At 46.4% G+C, this 12,442-nt stretch overlaps 1 long non-coding RNA gene across 1 annotated transcript; it reads left to right on the top strand.

Moving 5' to 3' along the window:
• The first annotated feature begins 352 nt into the window (after nucleotides 1-352).
• On the top strand, nucleotides 353-935 carry LOC306926807. Its single transcript, XR_013790438.1, has 3 exons — nucleotides 353-444; nucleotides 550-611; nucleotides 787-935. It is a non-coding gene; the product is annotated as an uncharacterized lncRNA (long non-coding RNA).
• The last annotated feature ends 11,507 nt before the right edge of the window (nucleotides 936-12,442 follow it).

The following is a 12,442-nucleotide window of genomic DNA, read 5'->3' as shown; positions in this document are numbered from 1 at the left end:
TAAAAAAAAAAAACAATGAACAATGCACAACCATGCAGCAAAAACTAAATTGAATTGTTGTAAAACCAACAATGGTAAAACCAAACTAGCCAGTTTAGTTTTAAGTCTGACGTCACTCCGTTATCCCCTGGGTTAAGGAAGTATTTTCGATAGAAAATGTGATAGGATCATTTTGAATCGCCTAACATGAGTCACAGTTTTGACAGTGCATACACACAGCAGCGTTACAAGCCTGTCCACTCATCTTAAAAGTGTAACTAAAATGCAGCTTATCTGTTAAAAACTATTTCTACCCATTGTGCATTACCAGAAAATGCAACACCTGGACCACCAACAAGGCCAAAGTTCATGTTGGAATTCCAATTAGTGCTAGCCTTCACACCAGACCTTGCAAACACATCCTCTCCCGCATTCCAGAACTTAGCAACCCTAGTAGCTTCAGTGGTAAGTCCATTATGATGATGAACTTGGTGGAATAATCATGAATCTTTTACAGTTCCTGTGTAATTATTTCTGTAATTATTCCAATGACTGAATTTCTGTTTTCAGATGAACAACGTCTATATAGCAAAGTTTTCTCATTTCAATCGCACTGTTGTAACCGGCTTCAGGTATTTTACTCAAGTACCGTATATATGTTTTTATTACGTGATTAACATATCATTGATTTGTACCTTTAATGTAGTCATATAAATAACAAAACTGGTGCAATATAAATAATTATTATAACAATTATAATAATAATGAAAATAAATCCTTAAAAAAACTGTTCAACATCACTTGCAGCTCAGGATCAGTAGAGGTGGAGGCTGAATTAATATTCAACCAAGAGGCAAATGCAACTGCACCCAATGCCTCTTCTGTGGCTAGTACTCTCGTTGAGGCTGCATCCAGCGACAATTTCTCCCTTCCTGTGAACACATCAACTATTGTTGTCACCGGTAAGAATTGTTGACTCAACCGATAAAAGCAAAAAATGTGCCTTTAACTCATTTGCCGCCTAGAACATCTTTTGACGCCTTCTGGTCCTTTCGCCCTCGTCACCGAGATCGTCTTTGGATGTCTTTTTATTTATATATATTGATTATGGTTCACAACTCTGTTCTGCTAGCGCCTGTAACACTCCGGTTCCGGTGCGATGAAAAAACCCGGAAAAAGACATAAGTGAAAAGTCAGCTGGCTTATGCTGTTTATAAGAACGGAGTTTTTGGAATCCTAATATCTCGGATTCTTCTTCCAGGCTGCGTTTTTGATCAAAACAAAGCTTGATTTGTGGCTCATTTCTATAAACGATATGATCGCTGGTTACAAACTGTATGTTTTGGGTGAATGAATTAGCATTCGCGGGAAACTTTACATAGCGGTTTTTCACTTCCTGTTTCTCATTTTGTGAGTGAAACGGCTTTCAAAATAAAACGGTTAACATTGCAGTGAACTGTGGCGGTTCTGGAGTATAAATTCAGCCACCAGGTGGTGGTGATGGCGGCGGGTGAGTTGATGACATGTTTAATAACATCTTGTTATCAATTATTGCCTGCACAAGTATTGATATGATATTGATATTTTTACAGTGTTTTTGCCACCAACTCAAGCACCCGATACCACTCCCTCCACTGCTGCAGCTGTATCGACCACTCCCTCCACTGTTGCAACTGTTACGGCGGCACCAGCCAATGCAACTGTAGCACCAGTTAATGCAACTTCACTACCAGTTAATGCAACTTCACTACCAGTTAATGCAACTTCACTACCAGGTGACACAATTTCATCACCAGTTAATATAAAAACAATGTGTTCGGCCTCCTGGTGGCACTGTAACAGGCCAATATGAAATATTTGGGGCAGAGGTTTTGCTCTGGCCTCCAGGGAGTGTGCGTGCATAGTTTCATGTCAATCCAGAGACTGTCTTGCATCACTCGATTTGCCACTCGATTTGCCATTTACTTTATGCATGCGCATACCCTCTATTGTGGGTATTTTTTTTGTTTGTGGCTTTCGCCTTTATTTTGTATTTTTTATAGAGGGATAGACAGTAGGCAGGGAGAGAGTATGTTTTGCACTTTGCACATAATTAGTAATATCAACTTTTAGCAACTAATTTTGTCCTATCCTTGGTGCTCCAGTATCAGAGGCAAAGTTCAAGTTGGAATTCAAACTCCAGCAAACTTTCACAGCAGATCTTGCAAACTCAAACTCAGCAGCATTCCAAAACCTATCAACCCAAGTAGCCACAGCGGTAAGTCCACACTGTACGACCTGTCAAATAAATAAGGACTCTAAAGATAATGAACTCTACTATCGTAACATGTGAATAATCCCATGACTGTGTGTGTGTGTGTGTGTGTGTGTGTGTGTGTGTGTGTGTGTGTGTGCGTGCGTGCGTGCGTGCGTGCGTGCGTGCGTGCGTGCGTGCGTGCGTGCGTGCGTGCGTGCGTGCGTGCGTGCGTGCGTGCGTGCGTGCGTGCGTGCGTGCGTGCGTGCGTGCGTGCGTGCGTGCGTGCGTGCGTGCGTTTTCTGTATTCTTTTCACAGCTGAACAATCTGTATGGAGCACAATATCCTAAATTCCTTAGAACTGTGATCAACGGTTTCAGCTATGCTCGAGGAATTATGGTAACTGCATGCCTGATATTTAACAATGCCACCTCAGCACCGTCAACCCATGCTGTGGCTGACACCTTAGTGGAGGCTGTGACAAACGGCAGCTCCGGCTTCTCCCTTCCTGTGAATGCATCAACAGTTGTGGTAACTGTATGTGTTTTTTGTCCACACTGTACGACCTGTCAAATAAATAAGGACTCTAAAGATAATGAACTCTACTATCGTAACATGTGAATAATCCCATGACTGTGTGTGTGTGTGTGTGTGTGTGTGTGTGTGTGTGTGTGTGTGTGTGTGTGCGTGCGTGCGTGCGTGCGTGCGTGCGTGCGTGCGTGCGTGCGTGCGTGCGTGCGTGCGTGCGTGCGTGCATGCGTGCGTGCGTGCGTGCGTGCGTGCGTGCGTTTTCTGTATTCTTTTCACAGCTGAACAATCTGTATGGAGCACAATATCCTAAATTCCTTAGAACTGTGATCAACGGTTTCAGCTATGCTCGAGGAATTATGGTAACTGCATGCCTGATATTTAACAATGCCACCTCAGCACCGTCAACCCATGCTGTGGCTGACACCTTAGTGGAGGCTGTGACAAACGGCAGCTCCGGCTTCTCCCTTCCTGTGAATGCATCAACAGTTGTGGTAACTGTATGTGTTTTTTGTCCATTCTTTCAAATCTATGACACTACCCAAGTTTTTATAATAATTTACACTGTTTTATTTTTTACAGGTACAGCAACAACAGCTACTGCCACCACTGCTGCAACGACCGCTCCCTCCACTGTTGTTGCTGTTACGACGGCACCAGCCAATCCAACTTCACTACCAGGTGACACAACTTCACCACCAGTTAATACAACTTCACCACCAGTTAATACAACTTCACTACCAGGTGACACAACTTCACCACCAGTTAATACAACTTCACTACCAGGTGACACAACTTCACCACCAGTTAATACAACTTCACCACCAGTTAATACAACTTCACTACCAGGTGACACAACTTCACCACCAGTTAATACAACTTCACTACCAGGTGACACAACTTCACCACCAGTTAATACAACTTCACCACCAGTTAATACAACTTCACTACCAGGTGACACAACTTCACCAACAGTTAATACAACTTCACTACCAGGTGACACAACTTCACCAACAGTTAATCCAACTTCACTACCAGGTGACACAACTTCACTTTTACAGCAGATGCGTATGCTAATTGGCCCAGTCAACATTTCAATCCACGCTACGCGGCTGACTTACAGCAACTCATTTTGCCCTATCCTTTGTGCTCCAGCATCAGTGGCAACGATCGATTTGGAATTCAAACTCACGGAGACCTTCACAGCAGATCTTGAAAATGCAAACTCAGCAGCATTCCAAACCCTATCAACTGTAGTTGCCACAGCGGTAAGTCACACTGCATGATCTGTCAAATATCTACAGTATCAAGGACTCTACAGAGAATTAATTATACCGTTATTTAGATTTTGAATGGGAGAATAATACTAATATATGTGTGTGTGTTTGTGTGTGTGTGTGTGTGTGTGTATTCTGTGTTCTTTTTACAGCTGGACAATCTGTATAGAGCAACATTTCCTAACTTCTATCAAACTGTGATCAACGGCTTTGGGTATGTTCTTGACATAACCTTTGTGGACCAAATCATTACAATTTCATTGATTTGCTATATTTACTGTATGTTGTTTGAAAGTCCAATTACATTTCACAAATTAGCTACAGTGGTTATATTCAAATACACCTGACTAACATTTTGTTTGTCTAACTCTAATGTGTGGAATGGAGTTCAGTGAGGAAGGGAAGAGGTTATGATGAGTTTGAGTGGAATATTTTTTTTCACTCATAACTCATAAAAGTGTCCTTGTGTTCAAAGTAAAAATATTAACCTTTGGCCTAACTTAAGTACATACTGTATGTGACAATGGGTAAACTTGGACCATAGAAATATACATGACAAAATCCAGAAAAATAAAGAAATCTAACAATAATCATCTATTCACAGCCGCGGTTCAATTGTGGTAAATGCGACACTGCTATTTTCCAATGCCGACTCCAGTCTACCAACAACCAATGCTCTGATAAACACTTTAGTGGAGGCTGTGACAAACGGCAGCTCCGGCTTCTCCCTTCCTGTGAATGCATCAACAGTTGTGGTAACAAGTATGTGTTTTTTGTCCATTCTTTCAAATCTATGACACTACCCAAGTTTTTATAATAATTTACACTGTTTTATTTTTTACAGGTACAACAACAGCTACTGCCACCACTGTTGCAACTGTTGTTGCTGTTACGACGGCACCAGCCAATCCAACTTCACTACCAGGTGACACAACTTCACCACCAGTAATACAACTTCACCACCAGTTAATACAACTTCACTACCAGGTGACACAACTTCACTACCAGGTGACACAACTTCACCACCAGTTAATACAACTTCACCACCAGTTAATACAACTTCACTACCAGGTGACACAACTTCACCACCAGTTAATACAACTTCACCACCAGTTAATACAACTTCACTACCAGGTGACACAACTTCACCACCAGTTAATACAACTTCACCACCAGTTAATACAACTTCACTACCAGGTGACACAACTTCACCACCAGTTAATACAACTTCACTACCAGGTGACACAACTTCACCACCAGTTAATACAACTTCACCACCAGTTAATACAACTTCACTACCAGGTGACACAACTTCACCACCAGTTAATACAACTTCACCACCTGTTAATACAACTTCACTACCGGGTGACACAACTTCACCACCAGTTAATACAACTTCACTACCAGGTGACACAACTTCACCAACAGTTAATACAACTTCACCACCAGTTAATACAACTTCACTACCAGGTGACACAACTTCACCAACAGTTAATACAACTTCACTACCAGGTGACACAACTTCACCAACAGTTAATCCAACTTCACTACCAGGTGACACAACTTCACTTTTACAGCAGATGCGTATGCTAATTGGCCCAGTCAACATTTCAATCCACGCTACGCGGCTGACTTACAGCAACTCATTTTGCCCTATCCTTTGTGCTCCAGCATCAGTGGCAACGATCGATTTGGAATTCAAACTCAAGCAAAACTTCACAGCAGATCTTGAAAATCCAAACTCGGCAGCATTCCATAATCAACTGTAGTTGCCACAGCGGTAAGTCACACTGCATGATCTGTCAAATATCTACAGTATCAAGGACTCTACAGATAATTAATTATACCGTTATTTAGATTTTTAATGGGAGAATAATACTAATATACGTGTGTGTGTGTGTGTGTGTGTGTGTGTGTGTGTGTGTGTGTATTCTGTGTTCTTTTTACAGCTGGACAATCTGTATAGAGCAACATTTCCTAACTTCTATCAAACTGTGATCAACGGCTTCGGGTATGTTCTTGACATAACCGTTGTGGACCAAATCATTACAATTTCATTGATTTGCTATATTTACTGTATGTTGTTTGAAAGTCAATTAAATTTCACAAATTAGCTACAGTGGTTATATTCAAATACACCTGACTAACATTTTGTTTGTCTAACTCTAATGTGTGGAATGGAGTTCAGTGAGGAAGGGAAGAGGTTATGATGAGTTTGAGTGGAATCTTTTTTTTCACTCATAACTCATAAAAGTGTCCTTGTGTTCAAAGTAAAAATATTAACCTTTGGCCTAACTTAAGTACATACTGTATGTGACAATGGGTAAACTTGGACCATAGAAATATACATATACAAAATCCAGAAAAATAAAGAAATCTAACAATAATCATCTATTCACAGCCGCGGTTCAATTGTGGTAAATGCGACACTGCTATTTTCCAATGCCGACTCCAGTCTACCAACAACCAATGCTGTGATAAACACTTTAGTGGAGGCTGTGACAAACGCCAGCTCCGGCTTCTCCCTTCCTGTGAATGCATCATCTATTTTTGCCAGTGGTAAGAATTGTTGACTCAACCGATTAAACACAATCACAATGTGCCTTTTTAATTACATTTATCTTGTTATCAATTATTGCCTGCACAAGTATTGACATGAAAGTTTTATTTTTACTGTGGTTTTGCCACCAACTCAAGAACCCACTAGCGCTCCCTCCACTGCTGCAGCTCTAACGACCACTCCCTCTACAGCTGTAACGACCACTCCCTCTACTGCTGTAACGACCGCTCCCTCTACAGCTGTAACGACCACTCGCTCTACTGCTGTAACGACCGCTCCCTCTACAGCTGTAACGACCGCTCCCTCTACAGCTGTAACGACCGCTCCCTCTACAGCTGTAACGACCACTCCCTCTACTGCTGTAACGACCACTCCCTCTACAGCTGTAACGACCGCTCCCTCTACAGCTGTAACGACCACTCCCTCTACAGCTGTAACGACCACTCCCTCTACTGCTGTAACGACCGCTCCCTCTACAGCTGTAACGACCGCTCCCTCTACAGCTGTAACGACCACTCCCTCTACTGCTGTAACGACCGCTCCCTCTACAGCTGTAACGACCACTCCCTCTACTGCTGTAACGACCACTCCCTCTACAGCTGTAACGACCACTCCCTCTACAGCTGTAACGACCGCTCCCTCTACTGCTGTAACGACCACTCCCTCTACTGCTGTAACGACCACTCCCTCTACAGCTGTAACGACCGCTCCCTCTACTGCTGTAACGACCACTCCCTCTACAGCTGTAACGACCGCTCCCTCTACAGCTGTAACGACCGCTCCCTCTACAGCTGTAACGACCGCTCCCTCTACAGCTGTAACGACCGCTCCCTCTACTGCTGTAACGACCACTCCCTCTACAGCTGTAACGACCGCTCCCTCTACTGCTGTAACGACCACTCCCTCTACAGCTGTAACGACCGCTCCCTCTACTGCTGTAACGACCACTCCCTCTACAGCTGTAACGACCGCTCCCTCTACTGCTGTAACGACCGCTCCCGCTACTGCTGTAACGACCACTCCCTCTACTGCTGTAACGACCACTCCCTCTACAGCTGTAACGACCGCTCCCTCTACTGCTGTAACGACCGCTCCCTCTACTGCTGTAACGACCGCTCCCTCTACTGCTGTAACGACCACTCCCTCTACAGCTGTAACGACCGCTCCCTCTACTGCTGTAACGACCACTCCCTCTACAGCTGTAACGACCGCTCCCTCCACTGCTGTAACGACCGCTCCCTCTACAGCTGTAACGACCGTTCCCTCTACTGCTGTAACGACCGCTCCCTCTACAGCTGTAACGACCGCTCCCGCTACTGCTGTAACGACCGCTCCCTCTACAGCTGTTACGGCCGCTCCCTCTACAGCTGTTACGACCGCTCCCTCTACAGCTGTTACGGCCGCTCCCTCTACTGTTATAACGTCCGCTCCCCCAACTGTTATAACGTCCGCTCCCCCAACTGTTGTAACGACCACTCCCTCCACTGCAACTTCACCACCAGTTAATACAACTCCACGACCAGTTAATACAACTTCACCACCAGGTAATGCAACTTCACCACCAGTCAATGCAACATCAGTCTATGTAAATCGGTACACACTAGCATAATATAGTCATGTCAGATTTTTCATATCATTGGCAAAGATTTACTTTTACTACTTGGCCTGCTGGAGAGTGGAGACCTACCCGTGCTCCGAGAAGCACATTTTTCTAGTTAACACTTTCTTTTACCTGTGCAGGAACAACAGCTAATGCCTAGCTGTTTTGTAGCTGTAGGGGTGCTCAGGTGCTCAGCAGAGAACAAATATCCACCAGAAGGAATGTCCTACCTAAATAATATTTCTTTCAGTATGGAGCATGTGTTACTGTTTTGAGGTTGTGTACGTGTATAAAAAGGCAATGGGTGGAATTATGTTTGCATCACCAGTCAGTCAATTTATGCACGTGGATGGAACACGTTATTCCAACCAGTTCCTTTCCCCTCCATCAGGCGCCCCGGTTGGCCAGGGGGGGGGGGCAGTATAGAGACCAGGATTTCATTTATGGCCCTTGTCCACACACACGTTTTATGAGTGGGAGGACGCTTTGGATAACATCTTCATACATTAGCACTAGTCTAGCATGCAGATTCACACATGAAATGTTCACATTTTGAGTTATTTTTACTTTACTGGAGTACTTCTAATTTTCTGTTACTTCTACTTCACTACATCTCATAAGCAAATATTATACTTTTACTCCACTACAATTTTTTGAAAACTTACATTGCCTACTATAGCCCTATATAGATTTCGGACATTTTAAAATAGCGGATCTACAAGCTCACGATGCATCGCAATATTTTGTAGATCTGATATTTTCAAAAGATAATGTAATATATTGTATACATTTAAAAACTTGTGAAATGGGACATTCTGCATAATGGGTACTTTTACTTTTGTACTTTAAGTACTTTTGTACTTTTACTCAAGTACATTTTGATTACCACACTTTTACTTTTAACAAGCGTTTCTACATTACAGTATTGATACTTTTATTTAATACAAAAAAAAGTAGTACTGGAACTATGACAATGTTCAGCCTTGTAGTTTGAGAGATTCAAATATAGAAATATAGGCCTATTGAACGCCTGGTCCTAGACATGGAAATGTAGGGTTGATCCTACAGTATATTGTACTGTCACTCATGGAGAAATGTTGACTTTTCAGGTTTTGTTGCATCAACCCAAGTGTGTGTGCGTGTGCGTGCGTGTGCGTGTGTGTGTGTGCATGCGTGCGTGCGTGCGTGGTTTGTCTGTGTGATTATCAAGAAGCTATATTTATCGTCTTGTTTAATCATCCTCAGAGCTGACAATCTCTGCTCATGCACGAGTCAAGATCTCCAGCTATGGAGATTTGAATGAAGATGAAATCGCATCTCATATTGAAGAGGTTTGCTCATTATCTTGAATCTTCTGTGTGTGTGTGTGTGTGTGTGTGTGTGTGTGTGTGTGTGTGTGTGTGTGTGTGTGTGTGTGTGTGTGTGTGTGTGCGTGCGTGCGTGCGTGCGTGCGTGCGTGCGTGCGTGCGTGCGTGCGTGCGTGCGTGCGTGCGTGCGTCTTCCTGTCACAGTCTGTCTCTCCCTCAGTCTGTGACTCCACACTGGCCACTCCCATATCCCATTCCAGCACACCCAGTTCCATTTACACACCTGTCTTCAACTACCTCATCAGCCCAGCAGTGAACACTTCTCCAATCAACCTGCTCCCTATAAAACTGGACTCAGTGCAAACACTCATTGTCAGTTCATAACCTGGTGTCATTGATGTCCTGCTTGTTTCCTGTTTTGACTACATTGTCATTTTGCTGTTGCCTGATTCCTGCCTGCATCTTCAGTGTAAGATTTATGCTCACTCTTTATTAAATGCTTTATTATTCTACTCTTGTTTGTTGTGACTTTGCAATTGGGTTCAACTCTGTCTGCATCCGTGACAGTATGAACTGACCACAAGTATGAACCCAGCAGAGTTACAACTATTCAAGAGGAAGGTGGGGGAGTTTGAAAATGTTGTGGATCATCTCATGGCCTCTCCCCCTAACCTGCATGCTAGACTTCAGGAGGAGATATCTATTCTGCAACAGTGGTTCAAAGAGAAGCCATGGGTTAGCCATTTTGTTCCACATTTGAATGTTGTCTGTGGGAGGCTTAATGACTTTGAGACCGGATTGCTTCCTGCTCCCCAGCCAGCTCCTCACACTATACGACTTGGAGTGATGAGTCTGCAACCCACCATTGAGCAGAATACTGCGGAGTTTGTGGACTTGTTTACATATTTTCGCAGCCGTGTCAAGATGCCTGTTTATCCCGAGCCTGTTCAAGTCAAAGAACCTTATATGGGCACCCGCCTAGCTCTGGGAGGTCCCCGTAGTGCCAACAAACGGGGCAAAGTCTCCTGGAATCGCCAACCCACCAAGCCCACCCGGCCAGCCAGTTCAGCTCCAACCCAGCGACCACCTGTATCTGCTACCAGGTCTCCAGTGATGCAGTCCCTGTCTCGGCCTGCTTCCAAGCCTGCCCTTCGGTCTGTCATCAGTGTCACTCAGCCTGCTGACACCCAGCTAGCAGCTTTGCCGCCTGCAGTTCTACCTGCAGCACCGCCTGCAGCACCGCCTGCAGTTCTACCTGCAGCTCCGCCTGCAGTTCTACCTGCAGCACCGCCTGCAGTTCTACCTGCAGCACCGCCTGCAGCACCGCCTGCAGTTCTAACTGCAGCACCGCCTGCAGTTCTACCTGCAGCACCGCCTGCAGCACTGCCTGCAGTTCTACCTGCAGCACCGCCTGCAGTTCTACCTGCGGCACCGCCTGCAGCACCGCCTGCAGTTCTACCTGCAGCTCCGCCTGCAGCACCGCCTGCAGTTCTACCTGCAGCACCGCCTGCAGCACCGCCTGCAGTTCTACCTGCAGCTCCGCCTGCAGTCCCGCCTGTAGCTTCATCTCCTCCGCCTGCAGTCCCGCCTGTAGCTTCGTCTCCTCCGCCTGCAGCCCCGCCTGCAGCTTCGTCTCCTCCGCCTGCAGCCCCGCCTGCAGCTTCATCTTCTCCGCCTGGAGTCCCGCCTGCAGCTTCGTCTCCTCCGCCTGGAGTCCCGCCTGCAGCTTCGTCTCCTCCGCCTGGAGTCCCGCCTGCAGCTTCGTCTCCCCCACCTGCAGCCCGGCCTGCAGCTTCGTCCCCTCCGCCTGCAGTCCCACCTGCAGCTTCGTCCCCTCCGCCTGCAGTCCCTCCTGCAGCCCCTGCTCCTGCGGCTCCTGCAGCTCCGCCCGCTTCAGCCCGGCTCCTGCAGCTCCAGCTCCTGCTGCAGTCCCGGCTCCTGCAGCCCAGCTCCTGCTCCTGCTGCAGCCCGGCTCCTGTTTCCGCTGCAGCCCTGGTTCCTGCAGCCCCGCCTCCAGTGCCTGCTCCTGCAGCATCGCTTTCAGAGCCTGCAGCAACTCCGGTGTCTCCTCCAGAGCCTGCAGCACCTCCGGCGTCTCCTCCAGAGCCTGCAGCACTTCCGGCGTCTCCTCCAGCACTTTTGGTGTCTCCTCCAGAGTCTGCAGCATTCCAGGCGTCACTTCCTAAATCCCCCGCCTCGTCTCGGCCTCCCGGTCGTCCCCCAGACGACATCTTGTCGATCTCGTCTCGGCCTCCAGGCCGCCCTCCAGATGACATCTTGCCGACCTCGTCTCAACCTCCAGGCCGTCCCCCTGAAGTTGCCAGCTCTGCCTCTGGCCATCGTCCTGGCCGTCCTCCAGAGGTCGCCTGTTCTGCCACGTCCCGGCCTCCCCGCCGGCCTCCCCGCCGGCCTCCAGACAACACCCGCTCAGCCCTGTTCCATCATTCAGGCCGCCCACCTGAGATCACCTGCCCAGCCCTGGTGTCCCTCCTCCAGACCCCCTCCACCCACCCTGCTCGTTCCTCGTTGAGGTTGTGGGACGTCTGGAATCCGTCCCTTGAGAGGGGGGTACTGTCACAGTCTGTCTCTCCCTCAGTCTGTGACTCCACACTGGCCACTCCCATATCCCATTCCAGCACACCCAGTTCCATTTACACACCTGTCTTCAACTACCTCATCAGCCCAGCAGTGAACACTTCTCCAATCAACCTGCTCCCTATAAAACTGGACTCAGTGCAAACACTCATTGTCAGTTCATAACCTGGTGTCATTGATGTCCTGCTTGTTTCCTGTTTTGACTACATTGTCATTTTGCTGTTGCCTGATTCCTGCCTGCATCTTCAGTGTAAGATTTATGCTCACTCTTTATTAAATACTTTATTATTCTACTCTTGTTTGTTGTGACTTTGCAATTGGGTTCAACTCTGTCTGCATCCGTGACACTTCCAAGCTGTTAT

Source organism: Electrona antarctica, assembly GCF_951216825.1.
Source record: "Electrona antarctica genome assembly, chromosome: 7".
Lineage (NCBI taxonomy): Eukaryota > Metazoa > Chordata > Actinopteri > Myctophiformes > Myctophidae > Electrona > Electrona antarctica.
Note: the sequence above shows the minus strand (reverse complement) of the source record. Positions and strands in the feature narration are given on the sequence as shown.